General features: G+C 39.0%; 1 protein-coding gene across 9 annotated transcripts in view; it reads right to left on the bottom strand.

Moving 5' to 3' along the window:
- Window positions 1–23,214, bottom strand: part of PTPRM (protein tyrosine phosphatase receptor type M) — an 857,076-nt gene that overhangs the window by 689,253 nt on the left and 144,609 nt on the right. Inside the window, exon 2 of one of the 9 annotated variants that reach the window (XM_073212815.1) lies at window positions 13,721–13,905. The exons of the other annotated variants lie outside the window; for them this stretch is intronic. The gene's annotated coding sequence lies outside the window, so the exon portion shown is untranslated. The remainder of the gene's footprint in view (window positions 1–13,720; window positions 13,906–23,214) is intronic. 9 annotated transcript variants of the gene reach the window in all.

The following is a 23,214-nucleotide window of genomic DNA, read 5'->3' on the forward strand; positions in this document are numbered from 1 at the left end:
GCTCAGGGCATTTAACAGCAGGTTGAAAGCTTTAATTCAGTGGGAGGAAGGGACACCATAAGCCAATAATAGAAAAGCTTTTCTAACAAAGCATGTTATTCTCTTAAAGTAGCAATCTATAGCAAATTACACAGAAAGAACTTGATTATAGTTTTCAGTTTTTTAGAAAAGTATAATTTAATATGAAGTTAAAAGCTGATTCATTTTTGCAAGGGTTTTACTAGCTGTCAATTATACTCTTTGTGAATCGTCCACTGAGTTGGTATACAGTTAAACACAGATGGGAAAACATTATTTGCTTACATTTGTAGCTCTCCATATGATATTGTAAAATCCAGATATGCTATTAAAAATATGTATTCTAGATTTCCTGATTAATTGATATTTCTATAGTCCAGATATTCACTTTATTTAAAAATCTTACTGTATGCTTTCTGAAAGCCACCTCAAAAGCTGAATCAAGTGGTTGGGTATAAATAATCAAAATACTTGTGAATGGATAATCCTTAATATTCTAGTGCTTAAGTAATTCCTGCTAGAACCCTGGAAAAAGTCATTAGATAAGAGTATCAGCTTTTGGGATCATTGTATCTGAACAAACAAATAGAGTATTACGGTAGCAAGGACTTTGAAGATCACCTACTAATAAATTCAACCCTCTCACATAATAGAGAAACAAACTGAATAGAAAGAGGTTAAGTGATATTCCAAGCCACATACCCAGTAGTTCTGGTAGAGCCAGAACTAATTTTTGGTTTCCCAGTCATAATATGAACTCAACTTTTTCTGTTTTTCTCCCTAAACCACAGTTAACAAAATAAAGAACACACCTTATAAAGAATTACAAAGTATATTTTTAGTAGCTGACACTGGATGTCAATTTATATGTTGCCTAAAGATCCAGAGGTAAAGTTCTCTTAAGTCATTGTTAAAAAGCCTGAATGTGATTAATAAAATATTTTTCTTGCTTTCATGACTTTTAGTTGTGTAATACAAAGCTAAAAGAGTGGGCCTCAAGTAATTAATGATGCTTTATATTTGCCTATAAAGAGATTTATAAATGCTTTCTCAGTCACAAGGTAAATTTTTTAAACTGATTCCACAACTATCTCCAGAAGGAATTCAGGCATCAACAGTCACCAAATGTCAAAATTACTGCCTTAAAAGTCAATTTTTGTATTTGTTATCTTTCTGCCCCCCCTTCCCTTGCCCCCAATCTTGAAGCAATTTCATATGGCTAGCCTTAAAAAATTCATTTCCTAGGAAAGTTTAAAGACTGCATGGCTAATAATTTATAGTACTTTCCCAGAATTTTTTTTCTGCCTTAAATCATAACCCATTCCTAATACTCTCCAAATTCTCAATATGTGCAATATCTATTTTTAGGATAATCTTTTACAGAGTTAGAAGCAACTTTCCTTTTTTACTGGCAAAAACAAGGGTATAGTTTGCATTGTGTCCTACTGGAAAAATCTGTTCCTCCATATCAGAATATTTCCAATACTTTTTAAGTTATCCCCTATTTGAAACAGGCACCTCTTGATTTAAAAATCTCAGTAAGAGAAAAACTGGCACGCACAAAAACCTCTCATTATTGCCTCTTTCTTGACATCTCTCACACCTCCATGCCTATAACAGATGATCACATCTGTCAATCTCAGAAAATCTGGACCCAAAGCAATGTCTCTTAGTTGTCCACACAGGAAAAGAAAAGAAACATATAAAAAGGATTATAGGAGTAGAGACTCACAAAGAGAATTATTAAAGAGATAACTAAATAAGATTCATACATTCTATATATTGAACAGTTAATATTATGCTCTTTTATCCTTTGAATTTTTAAAGAAACATTAATTTAAAAGTGAAAATTATTTACTGGAATTTAAAATGCAGCTATAACTTCATCTCAATCCTTATTATCAGTGAAAAATCTATGCAGTAGAAACAGTTGACTGTACTCTGCTAATCACCAGTGCTGTGAGGCGGCCACATATGTTAAATATGACATTATAATGCTTTGTTTACTCCAACATGAGATTTCCTTTTTTTCTTTTCCTTCCAAAAAATTTTAAATTTATAAAAGAATTGTAATCTAATCTCCTAAATAGTATAACAGAGGCCATGAAGAATATTTTTAAACCACACATTAACAACCCATATTCAACCACTGTTAAAACCTTGAGCTACAGAAACACAGATACAAATAAATATCAATATAATTTCAAATCTTTTCAGGTAAAAGTGATTATTTGCTTTTATGAAAATAGGTCATGCTAAATTCAAAGCACATAATTTTTTCATTTAGTATATTTATTTTACTTATCATTTTTCATCATTGACATTTATTGAAGTATTGTTTCCAGTGACTATACAGTTTCTATTATGCCAATTTAATAATTTATTTCACCAATCATCTTATGTTATACATTCATTTTATTTTAAACTTTGAGCTTTTAAAAATACTGAGCTAAACAAGTTGGTAGCTAATAAATATCATTTCAATTACTTCCTTAGGATATATTCCTTTAGTTTTGGAAAATACAGATTCAAAGACTTTGTATAATAGTAAAGCATTTGCTACCTTGTTCTTTATAAATACAGCAGGGTAAACTTATCAACTAAGTGTGGGACTTTCATATGTCCCAAGATCCTTGCCAACATAATTGTCTATTATCTCAATTTGATAGATTGAAGTAATCAAATAACTGTCATTTCAATTTTTATTCTGTAATTATTAGGATTAATGGTGTACATGGAATTTTTGTATTTTTCATTTGAAAATTTTCTTGTACTTCTGTTCCTTTAAAAAAATATATTAATTTCATCCTGAACCCCAAGGGATAATTTAGGTGGAATATAAAATTCTAGATTACCACCTTCTTTTAACACTTTCAATTCCAATGTCTTCTGGCATCTATTATTATTGAGGAAACGTCTGTAGTAAATCTGTTTGTTTGTTTGTTTGTTTGTTGGCTGATATATAACATGCCTATCCTCTTTGAAAGTTCTTAATATTCTCCCTCTCTTCCTGATGTGCATTTTAAAATTTTATAATAGCTCACATTTATTACAAGTTATCATCTCTTGGGATCCTGAAAAGCATTCCATTGTAATGATTTTACAGTTGCCTTTACCTCAGCCCCATGTAATTATTGAGTACCTGGTCAGATTATGCTGTTTTTTTTTTTTAGTCCAGGACTTCCCTATCGTAATTAGATGAATTAAGAGTAATTACATTCCAATGCTTGCACTGCACAGTCTGGGACATCCAATGACCCTTAATTTGTCTTGTTTACATTCATTGCCTAGGACTTCAGCTTCTATGTCTCATCTTTTAGCCAGCAGACAGAATTATGACAACTGAACCACCTTTTCCTGGATATTAGGTTTATGCAAGGGTCTAATTCCTGCTTATACTCACTTGCTTCTATAAGGCATTAAAACCCCAGCACATAAACAGTTCATCTGGTTTACTTATCTTTATCAGTCATTTGGATTCAATTCTCTTACCACTGAGAGTCCTTACTTCATTTTTGGCACTGACAAATTTTCTTCCCTTATTTTCAATCTCAGCTATATACTTTTCTTCATAAAATATTTTATCTATTGTTTTCATGGTAGAATGGAAAGGTAAGTTCCACATCAACTCCCCCTCATGGCATATTCTAACCTACAAATATACAAGTATATTGTGTATCAGAAAAAAGTACAGTATCTCTCAGTGAAGGCAGCATAACAGAATGACTTATTACAACAATGATACCTCAGTGCAATAAATGGTGCTGAGTCAATTGGATAGCCATATGGAAGAAAGGTAGTTTGACCTTACCTGACATAATTGATGAAAATCAATTCCAGAAGAACTGAAAATATAAGTGTGAAAGATAAACCAATATTTATAGGAAAACAAAGGAGACTATCTTAGTGATCTTTGTACAGGCAAAAAAAAATGCTTTAACAGGCCACAGAAAATGTTAACTATTAATGAACAATTTATAAATTAGATTCCATTAAAATCAAGAACTTCTGTTTATCAAAAGACATCATTAAGAAAGTCAGAATGCAGTACACCAAGTAGAAAATTATATTTCCAATAAATATATACAACAGAAGATTTAAATCGAGAAATTAGGAAAACTACCACAAATGAGTATTGAAAAAAGATAATATCCAAAGAAAATAATGGGAAAAAGACTTGAATAGATCCTTACCCATAACTAACCAAATTGCAAACAAATGTATGAAAAAGGGATGAACTTCTTCGTCATAGATGACTTGCAAACCAGCACCACAAAGTGACAATACCACGCAGCCACCAGAATAGATAAAATGGAAATGACACACCAACTGTTGGTGAACATGTGGAAAAACAAAGCACTCTTGCACTGCTGTAGGAGTGTAAATCAGTTCAGTCACATTGGAAAGCTGTTTGATTGTGCCTACTGAAGCTCAGTGTATGCATACTCTGTGACTCATTAATTCTACCCCTAGATATATACCCATGAGAAAATGATGCTACTAAAATCTTGAAAGTCTGATATAGGAAATATATTTTAGCCATTTTCTACAGAAAACTGTTAAAAGGAAAAATTTTGTACTTAATGACATAAGTTTTGATCATCCAAGAAAATTTTACTCATGTTATAATCCTTCCTTTTATCATGATGCTGGATGGATAAGGTATTTATATGAGTTATGAGATATTTACTACATTGAACTAGGTAGAACAGAAATCTTGGGATAGGATGATGAATACTAGTGAGCCAAAAGTTATTTTTCTGGAAAGCTGTTACACAAAAAGCAAAATGAGATGAAAACAAAACAAAAAACCACCAAATAAATGAAGTTGCACCTCTAGGGCCACTTAAGAGTAAGGGTGGACTCACACTATTAATATTCAGTATAAGCAGGAAAGACAGAATATGAGCATATTTTCCACCTCAGTTGTGACTGACTTTTAAATATCAGCAAAGCAGGAGGTTCATAAAATTTAAAAATCCCTATTTTATTCTCATCTGCCCTGGCAACATCTTGCTGCAGTTATCGTATGTAACTAGCTTCTCACAGCTATATGGGATACCCCATGTAAGTGATTCTTTTGTAGGGAACCCCAATGCTTTTTCTGTTACTATACTCAGAGCAGACACACAGAAAAGTGGTCAAAAGACATTTTCAAAAGCAACACAAATAAACACTAAAAGTTTACATGACCTTTAAATCTATTAATCCGAAAAATATAAATAAACTGCCTTTCACCAACCTACCTCAAGAACAAAAATTCACACAGCCTGAGTCAGTGCTCTAGTTTCTCTGGACATAGTACTACATTCCACACCTATCGATCTGCATGTCCATAACAGTCAGTAAGACCCTCCTGAAGTCCTCCTGCAGGCTTCTGGTCTGACTTGATTACTTATAGAGTCTCCTCAACTATCAACTTACCAGGAAACAATAGACAACACGCATGCATTAACCACGGGTAGGGGGAGTAAAGGAGTGAGCAGGGGGTGGGGGAGGGAAAGGAAGCAGCAGGAAGCCTAAAGGCAGAAAAGATGCCCATTGTTGGGTATAACAACAAAATGCCCACAAAACTTCAGATGCCCCCATTACCACAAGCTCTAAGTCCCACCAAATGTCTCTTTGTGCCTATTTACCAATGATGTACTTCTACCTTCGGGGTGGCACCTAGGATCAAACGAGCTTAGCAACGTTTTCCTGCTACAGTTACATACAATTCAGAAACATGGAAATGTTTCTAGATGTTTTGACCAACTATAAATCCTTACATACATATGCATACATATGTTTTGTAAACACTAAGTGTGTTTGGGAAACACCAAGACATAAATTATTGGTACACTCTAGAACTATGAAATAGCAATTCAGAAATAAAAATGGCTGGAAATCAAACAAGCCAAATATCCAAGGAATTGGTAAAAAGCTTCAAATCAATACACTGTGTAACTGACTTCTTTAAACTGCATGCATTGAAGACACAGACATGGTATGTTTGTTGCAGGAACAAAACAATGGTCAATGTCCCATCTCTCCCTGTAGGGTTCATCTGGAGCCTGTTTTTCAACCTACTTGCAAAATATCTATTCTGCTAAAACACATTTTTTAAAGTGAGGGATCTACCTAAGTTTGTCAAGTGCACATTAATCGGTATTCATAACTAAAAAATCTTAATCCTTCAAGAGCAAGTTCGATTAGCACCTCAATCAGTCATTTACTCTACAAACACTGGTTGGGCCCCTGCAATGTGTAAGGCTCTAGGAATGCACAAATCCCTACCCTAGAGTTGCTCACAAAATACCATAGGAGACAGAAAGCTGAAATGCTATGAGGTATGTGCATCCCTGGGGTACAGAAGCAGCACTAGACTTGGAGGAGGAAGCCTGGCACCCTAGAAGCTAAAATGGGAAATTTGAAGCTCAGGCTTAAATATGAAGGCTAACAAGGAACTTACCAGACAAGGTGGGAGGAGCCCTCCAGTGAAAGGAGAGGCAGGGGAAAGTCCCTGTAGGCTAAACACACACCTGCTGTGACATATGGTAAGAACAGCAGAAGGCCTCTGCGTCCTTCCAACAAGTCTGGGGTTTGGGTAAAGGTAATGTGTGCACTGCACAGACAACAGCAATATAGCAGGTGGCTGGAGCAAAGGGAGACTGAGGGCAAAAGATCAGTTAAGGTAAACTTCAAAGGCCCAGGGAGGAAGGGGTGGCCCTGAAGCTGCAGCCACGCGGAGCTGGAGAAGAGAGCCCATGGTGGGTGAGGGCCAGCAGGATGCTGTGGGAAGTGGAGCTTTGTGTTTTCAGTGAAAACTTTGTAAAAGAAACATCTGTACAGGGTGAAGGAATGACAGGCCACATACAGGGTTTGGGAAGGAGTTTGCTGTCACTGTTTCAAGGGAAGGTGACCAAATTTTAGGGTAGACTAAGTTTGTCCAACAGGCACATGAAACCATGCATCTCTGCCCCAGTGTTCCCTCTGTGCTTGCATGGCCTCTACCATACAGCTTACAAACTATGTGCAGAAATTATTTATTAACACAATCATTCACCCTGATTCCAATAAAACCAAAGGATGGTGATATTCTTACTCACTTTTCAGTTCTCAATACCTGGCAATGATTGGTGCGAAGGAGAAACTTTTCTGGGGACCACTTTTTCTCCATTCTACTAAAAACTATCTAAATACGATTTTTGAAGATCTACATATTCTCCCTCCATTCCCACATCCAGCATGTAGTTGGGAATGTTAGCCTCTACTTGTATCTAATACGGACATTTACGATGCCAGGCTGGGGCAGCATGTCTAGATTACTGAATTCTAAGATTATTAGAACTCCAGCATTCATAAGAATGCAACTACTTATAGTTTGATAATGACCCATCCACTGATTAACACTTTCTATTCCATTACAGAGCTGCCTGCCAGTGAAGAGTAAATAGTAAGTCAGTACTACTCCAAGAATTCTCACGGTGGTATCACAGTGCTCTTTATCACTCTGCTGGGCAAGATCCCTGTTGAATTCCTCAGGTGTGCATACCAAGCTTCCAGTGAGACTGAACACATAGCAGGCCCTCAATATCTGCTCAACTTGTTTGTTTGTAAATGATAGTCTTTCATTCTTTTTAGGATTTGGAGAACTTAAAAACAAAAAGAAGGAGAACCAAGATGGCGGTGTGAGTAGAGCAGCGGAAATCTCTTCCCAAAACCACATACAGTTTTGAAAATACAACAAATACAACTCTCCCTAAAAGAGAGACCAGAAGACACAGGACAACAGCCAGACTACATCCACACCTGTGAGAACCCAGCACCTTGCAAAGGGGGTAAAGATACAATCCACAGCCCGGCAGGACCTGAGCACCCCACACCCCAGCTCCCAGTGGGAGGAGAGGAGTCAGAGCGGGGAGGGAGACGGAGCCCAGGACTGCTAAATACCCAGCCCTAGCCATCTGCACGGGAGAGCAAACACACAGTGCATGCATGGGGTGCTGGAAACTAGGTAAACAAGACAGTAAGACCTGTGAGCGGGTCCCTGCAGCCGGTGCACCCAGGACAAAGAAAAGCGAGTGCTTTTTGAAAGTCTTAAAGGGACAGGGACCGTACAGCTGGATGGAAGTGCCCCGGGACACCTAGCCCAGCAGCAGGGAATTCTGGGGAACTCTGGGCACCTGAACCCCCGCAGCGCAGCTTGGAGGCCCCTCACCATGATAAACAGCTTCCCGCCTGTTCCCCCTCCAACGCGGCTCTGCCATATTGGAGAAGCAGCCTGAGGCAGGCAACGCCCACAGCAACTGCAGAGCTAAATAAACTCCATAGTGGCCGGGCAAGATCAGAAGCCCCATCTGCAGGCAGCTGCCCAGCATAAGCCGCTAGAGGCCGCTGTTCTCCCAGGAGAGGAAGGCCACAAACTGGCAAGAAGGGACTTTCTCTGACCCAACACATGTGCCAGCTCCCCACAAATATATCTATCGCCATCAAAAGGCAGAAGAAATTGATATAGACCAAGATCACAGAGGCAAACCCTGAGAAGGAGATAGACCTAACCAGTCTTCCTGAAAAAGAATTAAAAATACAGTTCATAACCATGCTGATGGAGCTGCAGAGAAATATGCAAGAGCTAAGAGATGAAGTCTGGAGGGAGATTACAGACATCCGGAGGGAGATTACAGAAGTGAAACAAACTCTGGAAGGATTTATAAGCAGAATGGATAAGATGCAAGAGGCCATTGATGGAATAGAAACCAGAGAACAGGAACACATAGCATCTGATGCAGAGAAAGATAAAAGGATCTCCAGGAATGAAACAATATTAAGAGAACTGTGTGACCAATCCAAAAGGAACAATATCCACATTGTAGGGGTACCAGAAGAAGAAGAGAAAGAGAAAGGGATAGAAAGTGTATTTGAAGAAATAATTGCTGAAAACTTCCCCAAACTGGGGGAGGAAATAATCGATCAGACCATGGAAGTGTACAGAACTCCCAACAGAAAGGACCCAAGAAGGACAACACCAAGACACATAATAATTAAAATGGCAAAGGTCAAGGACAAGGACAGAGTTTTAAAGGCAGCTAGAGAGAGGAAAAAGGTCACCTACAAAGGAAAACCCATCAGGCTTCTCAACAGACACCTTACAGGCCAGAAGAGAATGGCATGATATATTTAATGCAATGAAACAGAAGGGCCTTGAACCAAAAATACTGTATCCAGCACGACTATCATTTAAATATGAAGGAGGGATTAAACAATTCCCAGACAAGCAAAAGTTGAGGGAATTTGCCTCCCACAAACCACCTCTACAGGGTAGTTTAGAGGGACTGCTCTAGATGGGAGCACTCCTAAGACTAAATAGATGTCACCAGAGAAAATAAAATCACAGCAAAGAAAGCAGACCAACCAAATACTAACTTCAGGCAAAAAGTAAAATCAACTACCCACAAAAGCAGTTAAAGGAAGCACAAAAGAGCACAGAATAAAACAACCAACATATAAAGAATGGAGGAGGAGGAATAAGAAGGGAGAAAAATAAAGAATGACCAGACAGTGTTTAAAATAGCTCAATAAGTGAGTTAAGTTAGACAGTAAGATACTAAAGAAGCTAACCTTGAACCTTTGGCAACCACGAATCTAAAGCCTGCAATGGCAATAAGTACATATCTTTCAATAATCACCCTAAATGTAAATGGACTGAATGCACCAATCAAAAGACACAGAATAATAGAATGGATAAAAAAGCAAGATCCATCTCTATGCTTCTTACAAGAGACTCACTTCAAACCCAAAGACTATAGGAAAGACTATAGGAACAAAGAAAGACTGAAGGAACAAAACAGCAGCAGAATCATAGAACCTAAGAATGGACTAACAGTTACCAAAGGGAAAGGGACTGGGAAGAAAGGGAGGGAAGGGAGGGATAAGGGTGGGGAAAAAGAAAGGGGGTATTATGATTAGCATGTACAATGTTGGGGGGTGGGGCATGGGAAGGGCTGTGCAACACAGAGAAGACAAGTAGTGATTCTACAGCATCTTACTATGCTGATGGACAGTACTGTAATGGGGTATGTGGGGTGGATTTGGTGAAGGGGGGACCCTAGTAAACATAATATTCTTCATGTAATTGCAGATTAATGACAACAAAATTAATTAATTTAAAAAAAAAAGAACTCCGAGGGATTTTAATGAAGGGGTACTTTAATTCTGGCAAGACCAAGTGACCAGGTACCCATGTATCTAGAAACCCTCCAGATGGTTCATGTTCATAATCTTGAAAATCTCTAGGAAACTGCTCCATCAAGCTAAACTAAAATCAGCTTTGGAAAGATAATGTGTTAGTAGTGATCCTTTGCTGGATTTTATTTGTTTCTCTTCATACTAACACACCCTGACATTCAATAGTGATAAAACAGCACATATGGATAATGCTGTTTGGTATATGCTAACAATCTTGGCAGGTTTCCCTTTAATAAACCACTACAGATGTTAGTCTCAGTAATTATGCCTGCCATCATTCAGCTTTAGGAATGAAATACTGCTGCTACAATTCCTTGCTTGTGTTTCTATGGATCATCTGCAAACATAAAGCTTGCAGAGTAAAGCAGTCCCATGAATGGTGTCTGAATAGAAATGTGCATGAATACCAGCAATAGGATGACCAGTATGAACTGGTAACTATGAAAACACAGATGCTTATTAGAAGTTTTCAAATGATTCTATAGTGCATTTGAACCTCTACAGTTTATGAAATATTTATACATTCCTATGCATACCTATTTCAAATCTGTCAGAAAAATGACAACTCTGATTCAAACAATTATCTGTGGCACAGTTACAAAGGCTATCATATGTGAAATCCATTCTGGAAGCCTGTTTCTAGGAAAGCTTAAATTGAGATGATGTGTGAACTCTGAAGAGTGTTGTTAGAGTCAGAAGAACATGAGATCATTTTATATTCCGAAGTCTTAACCTGCAAATAGACTCTTCATGATCTTATTAAGAAATAAGTCAAAATAGATCTATAACTGTCAGAACAATAAGTTATAATAATGTTATTTAAAGAAAAGCCCCTGAAAAGGCATATCTGAAGTTACAAGTGATATAATTTTCTTGACTTTAAAATGAATCTACTCGTTGAAGAAAAATCAACCCTATCTTTGGGGATATTTAAATGATCATGCTAAAAAGTAAGTATTAACCATTAAAATGATTAAACTGATATCAAATGATTGCTGACATTAGAATATTGAAAGTATTAATAAGGCTGTCAGTGTTATCAAGGCACTGAGAAAGAAATTTTTATAAGAACTAATTTTATATTAAGAAGTTTAAGCAATATTTTTACCTATTTATCTTTATATGTCAATATTCCTGCCAAAATCCATTTGCTTCACTGAAGGGATAAAGAGAAAATGGCACTTTGACAGGCTGTTGGCCATAAATCGTGGGCCACTCAAACTTCCGTAATCTGCAGCAGCAGGGCACCGAACACCACTCTTCCTGTTAACACTCCAGAAGCCAACTAAGTCAGAGGAGTGAATTCTATATAAAAGCCCTCTGAGTTAGGTGAAATCTAAGCAAGAAATACCAAGTAAATAATACATAAATAACTACGTGAAAGACAGGAATCTTTTTTTCAAGATTAAGATTACATGATGGTGCACAGAAATAACAGTAAAAGTGTTGTAAACTTACTGAATCACAGTTGTTGCTGAATGTCCTCAATACTCTCAGAAATGGTTGAAGGCAGCATGCCACCCCAGTGCCCTGGCACATCCATTTGATGGTTAAGTGCCACTGATCAGCAAATGTTGCAGCAGCACAAACGACTGTGTGCAGCTCATGTCTCTGGGTTGAAGGAAAATCTGTACCATGTGCTTTGTCACACACACATAAATACAGTCAACAACAGAAAGGGCCAAAGTATTAACAAAACCAGACCAATATTTAAAAATTTTCTTTTTATGTCAAGAATAACTCAAAAGACCTAGGGTGCCTTTTTGGTTTGTATGTCTTCCTAGGAAATTTTACGGATGTGATGAGCTCTGACTCACCATTTACAGGGCAGGTTAGAGAACTGCAGCCTCCGGAGCAAGGCCGACCTGGGTTCAAGGCCACACTTGGCTACCTGTTAGTGTTCCACCACACAGGTCAAGTTGATCAAACTCTCTACACCTCTGATTCTTCATCTGCAAAATAGGGATGACCACTCCAGCTCACGGTTACCGTCAGGACTACATCAGGTGACGCTGAGGGAGAACTGAGCCCAGGCAGCTCTCAGTAAGGCTTTGGTGGTTCTGTTTGTTTGGGTTTTTTTTACTCAATTTTTAAAATGCATTTTTAAACAAATTTATTCTGACCTTTATAAACTTAACACCCTCTATAAAAGAGCTGTAACATTTCAAGAACACAGTCTAATATCCTGTAGCCTCTCTTTATATTTAATACTGTGTAGAAAGGATTTCCTATGCTGGCTATTATTGACTGTCCACACCTGATCAAATTCAAAGTGTTTTCCAAAGTATTATTCTTTATGAGGAAGAATCACCATTACACACCAGCAGCGATGCCTCATGACATTTCACGGAATGGAAAACAATTTCAGAAACATGAGACACATGGAATTTATTAAGATTAGAAAGCACACCCCTTCTATTCTCAGGCTGGTAAGACCTCAAATTAAGGGGTGCTGACAACCCAAAGGAAGGCTACATGGATAAAGGAGTCATTACAGGCCTCAGGAAAACCAGACCCCCGAATCCAAGTCACCACACTTCTATGACCATTTGTGATTCACCTTCATCATTTGGCCTCAGAAATCACTTAAAAGTTTCTAGTTACCCAATTGTTTCCTCATAATCATTCAAAATGAAAATGGTGGTGGTCCATACTAATACATTTTCTGCTCCCATTAACATCTTCTGCTATCTACATTCTGACTTCTCAAAGCTATTTAATACTCTTCAGGTTTGGTCAAAGGTACTAGCATGGATTTTCATATAAGGTTAGGACTGCATGAGGTATAGCATCCCAGACAAAAAAGGCAAAATAATACTTAACATGGTATTAAATGCCTGAGTTAATTTCTCATAGTTCATTAATTTCACAAATATCAATAGTTTCTGTTACATGCCAGGTTCTGTGTAAGTCACTTTGGATAAAAAGAAAATTAAGACATAGTCTCTCCTCAATGGGCTTGTAGTAAGAAAGGGGTCCAGTCTAACATATTTACATCTCAAAATATAAACATTAACCCAATTCAAATTTTTATTTAAAGCACCGCTCTAAAACTTTCATGTTCTTCCTATATGTTCAGCACAAACATTTTAGAACTTTTGCTTTCAGTATTTCCAAATATAAATGCTCTGATTTTCATATTTTCCCCTATGAGGAAGTTGGTTGTAGTAATTAACATTCTTAAAAATACAAAAATGCACAATCAAAACATTTACTGAACAATTCTCTTTTTAAAATTACTTAAGATGTAGCATCAAAGAAATATTCCTCTCTAAAGCAAAAAAAAAAAAAAAAAGTAAATATTTTTCTGGGTCATTAAGAATAGGTTTTTCAGATCTATTGTAACAGCATTATTTACATTGCATTAAAATTACAGAAAACAAAGAACAAAGCATATAATCATAATTTAAGTTCCCTTTGGATTAGAAAAGAATTATAGACTTAAAGAAGGCCTGTCCTGAAGCCCAGCACTAACCTTTATTACAATTACTATGTGGCTGAAGAAATGCTAGTCTTTTCTTGAAGGGAGTTATCAAGGGCAGTCAGAATTAATGAAGTTTAGGCAACAGCCACAATTTCAAAATAGTGAACTATATTGCTTGCAGACATTCTTCAATTTACTTATTCCAGGAGTATTTCTTGGCTTCCAGACTTGGAACTCTGAAAACAGTTATAATATATAGTTCTTTAGAATGTAATAAGTATCATACTTTCATTCACAACAAAAATTCATAATGAATCATATGTGTCAGGAATAGGCCTGAGCACTTACTTGCTAAGACAAACTGTCCCTGCTCATAGGGAACTATCAGCCCAATAAGCAATACCAACAAATAAAAGCAGATGGAACTTAATGTGCTAAATGTAATAGAAATAACATATAAGATAGAGCAATGGAAAAAATACACCATGGTTAAACATGAGCTTTGGAAGCTGGTCTCAGAACCTAACCACAATTTAAAACATGATTTTTCTACAAACACCATTCCAAACAACTAACAAATTACTTATAGAAATGCAGCCTTCCACTCTACACTGGGAGCCACCTGTGACAAGAAGGCCACTGTGAATCTACGTCTGTTGACATGCTTTTCCAAATAGAAATCATGGCAGAGATGCTTGGTCTCCAGGAGCTGTCCTACAGAGTTCATCTATCACAGTTCAGGGTTTGGTGCTGAATGGCATTCAGTTCTACAGCAATTAACAAAGATTGTGATTGTATCCACTTGGCACATGGCTCCCTCTCTTTTGATTTCTGCTGATACTCGACCAACAAAGTGTCAATACAAACGTCTCTTCATACTGTATCTACACCTAAGTATCTGAATGTGAATGATAATGTAAAAAGAGCTATTTGACAATTACTTAATTAGGCTTTTTTCAGTCAATGATAAAAAATAATGATTCATCACCTTTAAGGTACATCCACCCTTTTTAGGAAAGCACATTATTCAGTAAAAACACTGAATAGAAGCCATTGATATCAAATATAAAAATTATTTTTAAAAATTTTAAAGTAGGGGGCGGAGCCAAGATGGCGGCGTGAGTAGAGCAGTGGAAATCTCCTCCCAAAAACACATAGAGCTATGAAAATATAACAAAGAAAAATCTTCCTAAAATAGAGACCACAGGACACAGGACAACATCCAGACCACATCCACACCTGCAAGAACCCAGCGCCTTGTGAAGGGGGTAAGATACAAGCCCTGGCCCGGCGGGACCCGAGCGCCCCTCCCCCCGGCTCCCGGCGGGTGGAGAGAAACCGGAGCGGTTTTTTTTTTTTTGGCGAGCGCTTTTTGGAAGCCTTAGAGGGACGGGCCCCGTTGCTGGGGAGGCAGGGTGGCGGGACCGGTGAGGAGGTGCCTGGGAACGGCGCCGGAGGACAAAGAATATCCCGCGTTTCTCCCTGCGAGACCTGGGGGCGGGTGCCTGAGACCGGTGCCTGAGGACGGAGGAGGTCGCGCGTTTTTCCCCTTTTTTTTTTTTTTCTCTTTTTGGCGAGCGCTTTTTGGAAGCCTTGAAGGGACGGGGACCCCAGTGCTAGGGAGGCACGGTGGCGGGACTGGTGAGCGGGTGGCTGGGACCGGCGCCTGAGGACAAAGAATATCCCCCGTTTTTCCCTGCGGGACCGGTGGGCGGGTGCCTGAGACCGGCACTTGAGGACAGAGGAAATCGCGCGTTTTTCCCCTTTTTTTTTTCTCTTTTCTGCGAGTGCTTTTTGGAAGCCTAAAAGGGACAGGGACCCTGGTGCTAGGGAGGCAGGGCGGCGGGACTGGTGAGCGGGTGCCTGGGACCGGCACCTGAGGACAAAGAATATCCCGCATTTTTCCCTGTGGGACCGGTGGGTGGGTGCCTGAGACCAGCACCTGAGGACGGAAGAAATCGCGCGTTTTTCCCCTTTTTTTTCTCTCTTTTTGCCGAGTGCTTTTTGGAAGCCTTGAAGGGACAGGGACCCTGGTGCTAGGGAGGCAGGGCGGCAGGACTGGTGAGCGGGTGCGAGGGACCAGTGCCTGAGGACAAAGAATATTAAGCGTTCCTTCCCTGCGGGACCAGTGGGTGGGTGCTTTTTGGAAGCCTTGAAAGGACAGGGACCCTGGTGCTAGGGAGACAGGGCAGCAGGACCAGTGAGCGGGTGCCTGGGACCGGCACCTGAGGACAAAAAAAAAAAAAAAAAAAAAATCGCTTGTTTTTTCCTTTTTTTTTTCTCTTTGTTTCTGTTCCCTCTCTCATTGCTGCTGCTGTTGTTTTGGTTTGAAGAGTGCTTTTTGGAAATCTTAAAGGGGCAGGACAGGTCACTTAGACCAGAAGCAGGGAATCTGGGGATCTCTGGGCACTCTAACCCCCTGGGCAGCAGGGAGCACAGAGGCCCCTTACGGAGATAAATAGTCTCCTGGCTGCTCCCCCCCCAACGGGGCTCCACCATTTTGGAGGAACAGCCCCAGCCAGGCCAAGCCCACAGCAACAGCGGAGATAAACCCCAAAGCAACTGGGCAGGAAGCAGAAGCCCTGTCTGCGCACAGCTGCCCAGCACAAGCCACTAGAGGTCGCTATTCTCCCAGGAAAAGGCTACAAACCAACAAGAAGGGAAGCTCTTCCAGCGGTCACTTGTACCAGCTCTGCAAACTATCTCTATCACCATGAAAAGGCAAAACTACAGGCAGACAAAGATCACAGAGACAACACCTGAGAAGGAGACAGACCTAACTAGTCTTCCTGAAAAAGAATTCAAAATAAAAATCATGAACATGCTGACAGAGATGCAGAAAAAAATGCAAGAGCAATGGGATGAGATGCAGAGAAAAATGCAAGAGCAGTGGGATGAAGTCCGGAAGGAGATCACAGATGTCAGGAAAGAGATCACAGAAGTGAAACAATCCCTGGAAGGATTTATAAGCAGAATGGATAAGATGCAAGAGGCCATTGAAGGAATAGAAGCCAGAGAACAGGAAAGTATAGAAGCTGACATAGAGAGAGATAAAAGGATCTCCAGGAATGAAACAACACTAAGAGAAATATGTGACCAATACAAAAGGAAAAACATTCGTATTATAGGGATACCAGAAGAGGAAGAAAGAGGAAAAGGGATAGAAAGTGTCTTTGAAGAAATAATTGCTGAAAACTTCCCCAAACTGGGGGAGGAAATAATCGAACAGACCATGGAATTACACAGAACCCCCAACAGAAAGGATCCAAGGAGGACAACACCAAGACACATAATAATTAAAATGGCAAGGATCAAGGACAAGGAAAGAGTTTTAAAGGCAGCTAGAGAGAAAAAGGTCACCTATAAAGGAAAACCAATCAGGCTAACATCAGACTTCTCAACAGAAACCCTACAGGCCAGAAGAGAATGGCATGATATACTTAATGCAATGAAACAGAAGGGCCTTGAACCAAGGATACGGTATCCAGCACGACTATCATTTAAATATGATGGTGGGATCAAACAATTCCCAGACAAGCAAAAGCTGAGGGAATTTGCTTCCCACAAACCACCTCTACAGGGCATCCTACAGGGACTGCTCTAGATGGGAGCACCCCTAAAAAGAGCACAGAACAAAACACACAACATATGAAGAATGGAGGAGGAGGAATAAGAAGGGAGAGAAGAAAAGACTCTCCAGACAGTGTATATAATAGCTCAATAAGCGAGCTAAGTTAGGTAGTAAGATACTAAAGAAGCTAACCTTGAACCTTTGGTAACCACGAATCTAAAGCCTGCAATGGCAATAAGTACATATCTTTCAATAGTCACCCTAAATGTAAATGGACTTAATGCACCAATCAAAAGACATAGAGTAATAGAATGGATAAAAAAGCAAGACCCATCTATATGCTGCTTACAAGAAACTCACCTTAAACCCAAAGATAAGCATAGACTAAAAGTCAAGGGATGGAAAAACATATTTCAGGCAAACAACAGTGAGAAGAAAGCAGGGGTTGCAGTACTAATATCAGACAAAATAGACTTCAAAACAAAGAAAGTAACAAGAGATAAAGAAGGCCACTACATAATGATAAAGGGCTTAGTCCAACAAGAGGATATAACCATTCTAAATATATATGCACCCAATACAGGAGCACCAGCATATGTGAAGCAAATACTAACAGAACTAAAGAGGGAAATAGACTGCAATGCATTCATTGTAGGAGACTTCAACACACCACTCACCCCAAAGGATAGATCCACCGGGCAGAAAATAAGTAAAGACACACAGGCACTGAACAACACACTAGAACAGATGGACCTAATAGACATCTATAGAACTTTACATCCAAAAGCAACAGGATATACATTCTTCTCAAGTGCACATGGAACATTCTCCAGAATAGACCACATACTAGCTCACAAAAAGAGCCTCAGTAAATTCCACAATATTGAAATTCTACCAACCAATTTTTCAGACCACAAAGGTATGAAAGTAGAAATAAATTCTACAAAGAAAACAAAAAGGCTCACAAACACATGGAGGCTTAACAACATGCTACTAAATAATCAATGGATCAATGAACAAATCAAAATAGAGATCAAGGAATATATAGAAACAAATGACAACAACAACACTAAGCCCCAACTTCTGTGGGATGCAGCGAAAGCAGTCTTAAGAGGAAAGTATATAGCAATCCAGGCACACTTGAAGAAGGAAGAACAATCCCAAATGAATAGTCTAACATCACAATTATTAAAACTGGAAAAAGAAGAACAAATGAGGCCTAAAGTCAGCAGAAGGAGGGACATAATAAAGATCAGAGAAGAAATAAACAAAATTGAGAAGAATAAAACAATAGCAAAAATCAACGAAACCAAGAGCTGGTTCTTTGAGAAAATAAACAAAATAGATAAGCCTCTAGCCCAACTTATTAAGAGAAAAAGAGAGTCAACACAAATCAACATAATCAGAAATGAGAATGGAAAAATCATGACAGACTCCACAGAAATACAAAGAATTATTAAAGACTACTATGAAAACCTATATGCCAACAAGCTGGAAAACCTAGAAGAAATGGACAACTTCCTAGAAAAATACAACCTCCCAAGACTGACGAAGGAAGAAACACAAAAGTTAAACAAACCAATTACAAGCAAAGAAATTGAAACAGTAATCAAAAAACTACCCAAGAACAAAACCCCGGGGCCGGACGGATTTACCTCGGAATTTTATCAGACACACAGAGAAGACATAATACCCATTCTCCTTAAAGTGTTCCACAAAATAGAAGAAGAGGGAATACTCCCAAACTCATTCTATGAAGCCAACATCACCCTAATACCAAAACCAGGACAAGACCCCACCAAAAAAGAAAATTACAGACCAATATCCCTGATGAATGTAGATGCAAAAATACTCAATAAAATATTAGCAAACAGAATTCAACAGTATATCAAAAGGATCATACACCATGACCAAGTGGGGTTCATCCCAGGGATGCAAGGATGGTACAACATTCGAAAATCCATCAACATCATCCACCACATCAACAAAAAGAAAGACAAAAACCACATGATCATCTCCATAGATGCTGAAAAAGCATTTGACAAAATTCAACATCCATTCATGATAAAAATTCTCAGCAAAATGGGAATAGAGGGCAAGTACCTCAACATAATAAAGGCCATATGATAAACCCACAGCCAGCATTATACTGAACAGCGAGAAGCTGAAAGCATTTCCACTGAGATCGGGAACCAGACAGGGATGCCCACTCTCCCCACTGTTATTTAACATAGTACTGGAGGTCCTAGCCACGGCAATCAGACAAAACAAAGAAATACAAGGAATCCAGATTGGTAAAGAAGAAGTTAAACTGTCACTATTTGCAGATGATATGATACTGTACATAAAAAACCCTAAAGACTCCACTCCAAAACTACTAGAACTGATATCGGAATACAGCAAAGTTGCAGGATACAAAATCAACACACAGAAATCTGTAGCTTTCCTATACACTAACAACGAATCAATAGAAAGAGAAATCAGGAAAACAATTCCATTCACCATTGCATCAAAAAGAATAAAATACCTAGGAATAAACCTAACCAAGGAAGTGAAAGACTTATACTCTGAAAACTACAAGTCACTCTTAAGAGAAATTAAAGGGGACACTAATAAATGGAAACTCATCCCATGCACATGGCTAGGAAGAATTAATATCGTCAAAATGGCCATCCTGCCGAAAGCAATATACAAATTTGATGCAATCCCTCTCAAATTACCAGCAACATTCTTCAATGAATTGGAACAAATAATTCAAAAATTCATATGGAAACACCAAAGACCCCGAATAGCCAAAGCAATCCTGAAAAAGAAGAATAAAGTAGGGGGGATCTCACTCCCCAACTTCAAGCTCTACTACAAAGCCATAGTAATCAAGACAATTTGGTACTGGCACAAGAACAGAGCCACAGACCAGTGGAACAGATTAGAGACCCCAGAAATTAACCCAAACATATATGGTCAATTAATATTTGATAAAGGAGCCATGGACATACAATGGCAAAATGACAGTCTCTTCAACAGATGGTGCTGGCAAAACTGGACAGCTACATGTAGGAGAATGAAACTGGACCATTGTCTAACCCCATATACAAAGGTAAACTCAAAATGGATCAAAGACCTGAATGTAAGTCACGAAACCATTAAACTCTTGGAAAAAAACATAGGCAAAAACCTCTTAGACATAAACATGAGTGATCTCTTCTTGAACATATCTCCCCGGGCAAGGAAAACAACAGCAAAAATGAGCAAGTGGGACTACATTAAGCTGAAAAGCTTCTGTACAGCGAAAGACACCATCAATAGAACAAAAAGGAACCCTACAGTATGGGAGAATATATTTGAAAATGACAGATCTGATAAAGGCTTGACGTCCAGAATATATAAAGAGCTCACACGCCTCAACAAACAAAAAACAAATAACCCAATTAAAAAATGGGCAGAGGAACTGAACAGACAGTTCTCCAAAAAAGAAATACAGATGGCCAAGAGACACATGAAAAGATGCTCCACATCGCTAATTATCAGAGAAATGCAAATTAAAACTACAATGAGGTATCACCTCACACCAGTAAGGATAGCTGCCATCCAAAAGACAAACAACAACAAATGTTGGCGAGGCTGTGGAGAAAGGGGAACCCTCCTACACTGCTGGTGGGAATGTAAATTAGTTCAACCATTGTGGAAAGCAGTATGGAGGTGCATCAAAATGCTCAAAACAGACCTACCATTTGACCCAGGAATTCCACTCCTAGGAATTTACCCTAAGAACGCAGCAATCAAGTTTGAGAAAGACAGATGCACTCCTATGTTTATCGCAGCACTACTTACAATAGCCAAGAATTGGAAGCAACCTAAATGTCCATCTGTAGATGAATGGATAAAGAAGATGTGGTACATATACACAATGGAATACTACTCAGCCATAAGAAGTGGAAAAATCCAACCATTTGCAGCAACATGGATGGAGCTGGAGAGTATTATGCTCAGTGAAATAAGCCAAGCGGAGAAAGAGAAATACCAAATGATTTCACTCATCTGAGGAGTATAGGAACAAAGGAAAAACTGAAGGAACAAAACAGCAGCAGAATTACAGAACCCAAAAATGGACTAACAGGTACCAAAGGGAAAGGAACTGGGGAGGATGGGTGGGCAGGGAGGGATAAGTGGGGGGAAGAAGAAGGGGGGTATTAAGATTAGCATGCATGGGGGGGAGGAAGAAAGGGGAGGGTGGGCTGCACAACACAGAGAGGACAAGTAGTGACTCTACCACATTTTGCTAAGCTGATGGACAGTAACCGTAATGTGGTTGTTAGGGGGGACCTGATATAGGGGAGAGCATAGTAAACATAGTATTCTTCAGGTAAGTGTAGATTAAAAATTTAAAAAAAAAAAGAAAGAAAGAAAGAAAAGGGGGATTACTCCTTAACAGGATAAAACTATTGGTAAATCAAAGATCAACGCATGCTTTAAATATCCTTAATGTTGATCACTTAAAGGGTGTCAGATGATCAGCTATGGAGGTACTCTTTTCTGATAATATTCCTTTCTCTTAATTAAAAAAAAAAAAAAAAAGCAGTTACTGTGTGCTGACCTCCAATGAGTTCTGCACAGTGGTATAGAGGGCATGTCAAAGTGTGGGCAAAGGGTCTGTTTGTTTCTACGCAGAAGATCAAGGCCTAGCTTGGATACCCAGAAAATGAACTAAGATACGATATGAGGAGGAGCTTCCGGCATCAGCACTCTCTGGAGGACTCGTGCCGGGGGATGATCATCAAAAAGCCTCCACAGGGATCCGGACGATGCTGCGGTTGTGGCTGCATCCAGCCCACCGTCTCCTGGACTTGCCATAAGAAGGAGGAGGGAGATGTCTAGGCTGGCATGTGCATACAGTGAGACAACGAATTTGACTGGATCTGTACTGTTGGAACTCAACCAGGAGTTGGGAGGGGTGCAAGTTGTAGCACCCCAAAATCTCATGACTATAGACTATCTATGGTTAAAAGAACATATGGGATGTGAACAGATCCCAGAAATGGGCTGCTTTAATTTGTCTGATGGTTCAAGTACAGTTGGAAAATATCCATCATATCATAGATAAATTTTCACAAATGCCTAGGGTGCCTAAATGGTTTTCTTGGCTTCACTGGAGATGGCTGGTAATTATAGATTTGCTTTGTTTATGTCACCGTATTCCTATTATGTTAATATGTGTGTGCAAATTAGTTAGTAGTTTAAAACCTATACATACTTAAGGTACTATACAAGAAGATATGTCAAAGAAATAATCAATCCTCCCAAGTTTCCTTCATATGCTACATCTATAGCTTTTCTTCTTCCTTCCTAATTACAAACCTTAAATAGAATTCGTGCCTCATATCGAATTTACCGAGTATCATAATTCCTCCAGGTGGTAAAGATACCTCGAGACAAGTGCTGGGCATAGAAGCCACAGGGCATAAATCTGCAAAGAAGTAAAAAGCTAACCTTTGCAAACAATATGGCTTCTCTCTCACTTACCAACTTTACATTTCCCTGTATGGCCCCGGAAGATGACTGGTTAGCCAGAGACGGGTAAGATTCCTCAAGGGAGGAACAACCTAAGACAGGCACAGTCGCAGGGGGGCCATCAGGTGAGAATTTGGGGATCAACAGAGGTGAGGCTCAGAACCTCACCCCCCCTGCTTTGAGAGAAATCTTCTGCATCCGTGGATGTCTTGCTGCCCTTGTCTAGCCTGGATTAATACTTAGTCCATAGGCACACACCTGATCATCTGATCATCTACATTTGCCTTCTTACAGCACTAAACTATGTTTTCTACCTTTATCTTGCATCTACCTACCACTTCAGCATTTTATTAAAAATAAAAATAATAATAATAATAGGAGAAATGTGGGATCAACATATAAATCAAGTACAAAAATCAAATGAATATTCATATTTGACCTGATGGTTTATAGGTCATATTGCATG

Source organism: Manis javanica, chromosome 9, assembly GCF_040802235.1.
Source record: "Manis javanica isolate MJ-LG chromosome 9, MJ_LKY, whole genome shotgun sequence".
Classification (NCBI taxonomy): domain Eukaryota; kingdom Metazoa; phylum Chordata; class Mammalia; order Pholidota; family Manidae; genus Manis; species Manis javanica.